Raw genomic sequence first — 6,231 nt, 5'->3', positions numbered from 1 at the left:
CGGCGGAACTTTTTTCCTTTTCCTTTCTGCTTCTTTTCCTACAATCCGTTTCATCTGAAGACACGACCAGGTCCCTGAATGTGTGCAGCGGGACGCTATTGATTGAATGAAAATGGCGGCTTGACACAAAGCTGACTCAAGCATTACTGTTGATGCTATACAGACAAAAATTGGTTTTCAGTTTGTACATTCTTCAGGTTTTTTTTTTCCATCCAAGTCTGATTGAGAGTTTGTAGAAAAATGGCTTCAGATTTTCCACATACTACTCTTCAACATTCTTCCTAAATGTAACAATGTGAAACTCACTAGGAGAATGGCTGTTTCTGTTTCCTTTCAAAATGCTGCCAACACTATTTTCTGAATGGAAGACACCATCTTGTAGCATAAAGGGCCGAAAGGGGTTCTGGTCTGGCCGATGGTTGGTGGAGACATTTTGACTATATCTTGGACCTGCCCGGCCTCGCCCAAAATGGCGCCGGTATAAATGGGACTCGTAACTCCTTGCCCGCAAATGTATATCTAGAAAATGTTATTGTAAGTGGCCGTGTCGTATTTTAATTACAAAATGTACGTCCACCGATTCCGCAACTGTTAGACACCTTTGTTCTTGCAACCTAATGGCCCGCTCGTTACGTTCTTCTACAGTGTAAATGTCTCCTCATCATATACGATTTCAGTTTGCTCCGTGGCCGGCCCACGTGGTTATAGGCCCGTATTTGTATACTGACATTTTCACAATAAAGGTTTTTAAAACAAAACACGGTAGTAGTATTTACATTGGTAAAGTTTTTACTTTTAGTCACTGTTTTCGAATCAGTAAAGGCAAGTGAAATAAAGCAGTCCAATTACATGACGGATAAAAGGTATAATATGTAGGAACGCAGTAAAGATAAATGCTTAAGGGCAGTTGTGTTTTTCATGTCTGCAATATAAAGTGATCAATAAGAATCTGATAATCAGGCGTATCGGCGACTAAGATAGCAGGCCGAATCTCTTTTACTCAACGGCTCCGTTATGGAAGGAAGAAACGCCCTTTTTCTCGAAAAAGGAATATATTTTACTTACAAGACAGTTGTAAATTTTCCGGGAAAGTACATTAGCCTGGAATATTATAACATATGTTTGAAAAAAAAATATTGTTCGAAAACAATAAAAAGCGTAATTTTTAGGTCATATGACCAAGCTTTTAATCATTAAATTAACAAAAGTAAAATGAACCAATGAAAAGTTTTATTAACAAGTCACATGTCCTGTTATGCTTACGTTACGCGCTGCGCGCCGCGCCTCGGATCACTTCCGGGTGCGGTAACGCGGCGTGTCATATAACGCATTACGCGACAACGTAGGTCAAGAATATAGTCAAAATGTCTCCACCAACCAGCGTTCGGAACACAACTCCTTTCAGCAGTCCAAAAAGTTCTGTTAAATGACAACAGAGGGGACAGGCAACAAGAACCATCAGTCAAAGAGGGGAGGGCAAGTTCTTCTCTTCCGGGTCATGTTGGGGCGCTACCGGAACTGATCGAATTGGTAGTCTACAGTGTTTCTGGATGTTTCAGACTAAAGCTGGCGTCAGCATGAGACCACTACCATCTCGTAGCTCCGTCGTGGCCATTCCACGAGCAATCATGGCAGCCGCTCCCCACCAGAAGCCTGCGGGAGTCGGAGGCCCCCAAGACTTTTGTAGAATCTTCACGGCTGAGGGGACGCTTTTCGAGAATGGGACCCAAGCCCTATCAGGGAAGCGTCCGAGTTCAAAGGTGTCCCAGGGCCATTTTAGTGGACCAGGCCCAAAACCGAAGAGCCGGCCGCCATTTTGAGAGTCCTGTGGCAGCCGCCTATCGCTGCACCGCAAGAGTGGGCGCAATTCAGCTGGATGGTGGGCAAGACGCTGTAGCCGCAAGAGTGGGCGCAACTCAGCTGGATGGGACAAGGTTCAGAATTGAAGAGTCATCAAAAGGCAAAAAGTTCCGCCGGATCCCGGGAGCCGGCCGCCTATGTCGGGGGCAATCTCAGGCTACACCAGTGCTATAAGACTTGGGGAGGGTGTCGGAGCCAAGCGTCTTCTCCGAGTCCATGGCCATCACACCGCCCCTCAGGGGCCTCCGTCAAGCTGTTTAGGAAGGTAATATATCACATTGTTTTCTAATGCAGTCAGGTCCACAAACGACACTCACTTACTTTGAGAATAGTGAAGCTGCAGTAGGTGGAAATAAGCTTCAGACAGTGTTACAAGCGCTGCTCAGAACTCTTAACTATGGCACCCAACATCCAGAACTTATGCTATTTGAGAATGGCAGTGACATCGAAGCATCTCAGGGACCAAAACCATTAACGTACTTTCACGTATGAAAATCTTACTTGGGGAGGGGGCAGGAGCGAAGCGCCCCCTCCCAGTCAGCGCCACCACACCGTATGTTGAAAATTTGAAGCCATCGTTCTACAAAGTCAACCAAACTTGGATTAAAAATCTAGAAAAATGTACAAACTGAAAACCAGTTTTGGTCTGCATAGCATCAGTAGCAACGCTTGAGTCAGCTTTGTGTCAAGCCGCAAATTTGATTCAACAAAGCACAGACATTCAAAAAGGCTCAAATTCAGAACTCTAAACTATGGCACCCAACATCCAGGAGCTTGCCATCCGGATCTTGGAGCCTTGTGCTGCTTTCGATCTATTCACACATCGGTCCACTACTGACATCATCTTATAAACCAACGTTATGTAAATAGTTTTTTAATAAAATGTTTTACCCTGTTTCTTTGCTGGTGTGTTGTCTATATTTTTAATATTTGCATACGGTTTGTCGTTATTTTGTGCGGGATGGGTGATGGAGCCGAGCTGTCTTGCAGCCCTCATGGTGTGGAGCTCAGTTCATCTCACTATTTTCGTATTTCTCATGAAGGGTTGTTCCTAATATTTCTATTTTAGCGAGGTCAAAAAGAGATCCAATTAGTGGCCTACTGATTTTGCTCGATTACTTTTATTTTTTTTACACGATTTTTCACTATCTGCAAAGACTAAACAGAGTATTGCGACTTTGTGCTTGTTTGTAAATAGAGAATGATCCAAAGAGAACCAATTCTAAAACAGTAAATGCTTGGACAACAATCAATCAAATGGAGAGACAAGCAGCCACGACGGATTACAACGGGGGTAAAGGCCTGCGTTAACTACCCTTCAGTATCTGCAAAGAGAGAGTACTACTAAGACAAAAGAGGGGAGGGGGGGGGTGCAGCGTTCAAAGCACATCAGCGTGCATAAATACGAAAATGTTTTTATTTATCACGTACTTGACATTTTAAAGCTTTTCATATTTGCTATTAAAAAACCAATGAAATTCACAGAAAAAACCATAGGTTATAGTGGATATATAGTTAGGAATTTGCATTTACAAAACCTTGAAAATTCAATGAAAAAACCATTGGTTTTAGGCCATATATAGTTAGGGATTTGCATTTACAAAACCTTATTTTACTCGCATAAAACCATTGAAATTCCATATATAGTTATAAGCGCTAACTATATATCGCGCACCCGCAATCCACTGCTGATGATGTCACATATTACATCATTCATGACATGGTTAGTGACATCACTGATGACATCACTGATGACATCTCAAATGACATCACTGATGACATCACTGAAAACATCTCATTTGACATGACTGATAACATCACTGATGATATCATTCATGTGATAATACGATGAACCTCTTCAGACTCTAATATAACCTTAGATACAATCAGTGTAAACAGACACTCACAGACTGTCACTCATCCATGGAGTTACTCACACACCTAGTCAGTCATGCAAAGAATCAATCACACCTCCATTTCCTCAAATATACAGTTATACAAACTTTACTTATTCAAACATATACTAACACATATTTACTCTCTTATACAATCCCTGATACAAGTTCACAATGATCCATACAGCCACTCACACATTCACTGGCTCTTATGCACAGTTATTTATATATGTCAACTCTCACATGTACTGTGTTTTACATATGTACTTACTTTGACATGTAGCACTGAGATATCCATTCACTCACCAATACACTCATGCACACAGTCAACCGCCCATACAGCTGTTTCCACATGCACTTTTGAACCCACCCATCTAGTGAATCAACTGCTCACACATCTATGCACAGAGTCACACACCTCCCAGCTACCCACACACACACTCAGTATCCCATACAAATACTTGGGCAACCAATCAATAACCCATATAGTTACTCATATAGCTACTTATCAACACATGGAACAGTTTACAGAACAACAGACATAATGATGCACAAATTAAGACAGTTTAGTCATTAACCCATGCACTCAGTGAGACACATTTAATCACTCACTCATATAGTCAGTCATGCACCTACTAAATCCTTCATCCAGACACTTATATATCCACTCATTCTTCAATATGTAAGAGATATTTTAACTTTACAGAAACATACAGTCACTGGATGATGTCCTTTGAGATGTCATCAGTGATGTCATCAGTGATGTCACTAACCATGTCATGAATGATGTAATATGTGACATCATCAGCAGTGGATTGCGGGTGCGCGATATATAGTTAGCGCTTATAACTATATATGGAATTTCAATGGTTTTATGCGAGTAAAATAAGGTTTTGTAAATGCAAATCCCTAACTATATATGGCCTAAAACCAATGGTTTTTTCATTGAATATATATATATACATATATATATATATATATATATATATATATTCACAGAAAAAACCATAGGTTATAGTCCATATATAGTTAGGAATTTGCATTTACAAAACCTTGAAAATTCACTGAAAAAACCATAGGTTATAGACCATATATAGTTAGGAATTTGCATTTACAAAACCTTATTTTACTCGCATAAAACCATTGAAATTCCATATATAGTTAGATGCGCTAACTATATATCGCGCACCCGCAATCCACTGCTGATGATGTCACATATTACATCATTCATGACATGGTTAGTGACATCACCGATGACATCACTGATGACATCTCAAATGACATCACTGATGACATCACTGATGACAACATCCAGTGACTGTATGTTTCTGTAAAGTTAAAATGTGACTTACATATTGAAGAATGAGTGGATGTATAAGTGTCTGGAAAAAGGATTTAGTAGGTGCATAACTGACTGTATGAGACAATGATTAAATGTGTCTTAATGAGAGCATGGGTTAGTGACTAAACTATCTTAATTTGTGCATCATTATATCTGTTGTTCTACAAACTGCTGCATGTGTTGATCAGTAGCTATATGAATAACTGTATGGGTTGTTGATTGGTTGTCCAAGTATTTGTATGGGACACTGAGTGAGTGTGTATGGGTAGCTGGGCGGTGTGTGGCTCTGTACATAGATGTGTGAGTAGTTGATTCACTATATGTATGGGTTCAAAACTGCATGTGGAAACAGCGTATGGGCGGATGACTGTGTGTATTAGTGAGTGAATGAATATCTCAGTGCTACATGTCAAAGTAACTACATATGTAAAACACAGTACATGTGAGAGTTGACATATATAAATAAATGTGCATAAGAGCCAGTGAATGTGTGAGTGTCTGTATGGATCATTGTGAACTTGTATCAGGGATTATATAACAGAGTAAATATGTGTTAGTATATGTTTGAATAAATAAGGTGTGTTTAACTGTATAGTTGAGGAAATGGAAGTCTGATTGATTGTTTGCATGACTGACTAGGTGTGTGAGTAACTCCAGGGATGAGTGACAGTCTGTGACTGTCTGTTTACACTGATTGTATCTAAGGTTATATTAGAGTCTGAAGAGGTTCATGGTATTATCACATGAATGATATCATCAGTGATGTGATCAGTAATGTCAAATGAGATGTTATCAGTGATGTCATCAGTGATGTCATTTGAGATGTCATCAGTGATGTCATCAGTGATGTCACTAACCATGTCATGAATGATGTAATATGTGACATCATCAGCAGTGGATTGCGGGTGCGCGATATATAGTTAGCGCATCTAACTATATATGGAATTTCAATGGTTTTATGCGAGTAAAATAAGGTTTTGTAAATGCAAATTCCTAACTATATATGGTCTATAACCTATGGTTTTTTCAGTGAATTTTCAAGGTTTTGTAAATGCAAATTCCTAACTATATATGGACTATAACCTATGTTTTTTTCTGTGAATTTCAATGGTTTTTTAATAGCAAATATCAAAA

Source organism: Lissotriton vulgaris, chromosome 10 (assembly GCF_964263255.1).
Source record: "Lissotriton vulgaris chromosome 10, aLisVul1.2, whole genome shotgun sequence".
NCBI classification, from domain to species: domain Eukaryota; kingdom Metazoa; phylum Chordata; class Amphibia; order Caudata; family Salamandridae; genus Lissotriton; species Lissotriton vulgaris.
This window is presented reverse-complemented; position numbering follows the sequence as displayed.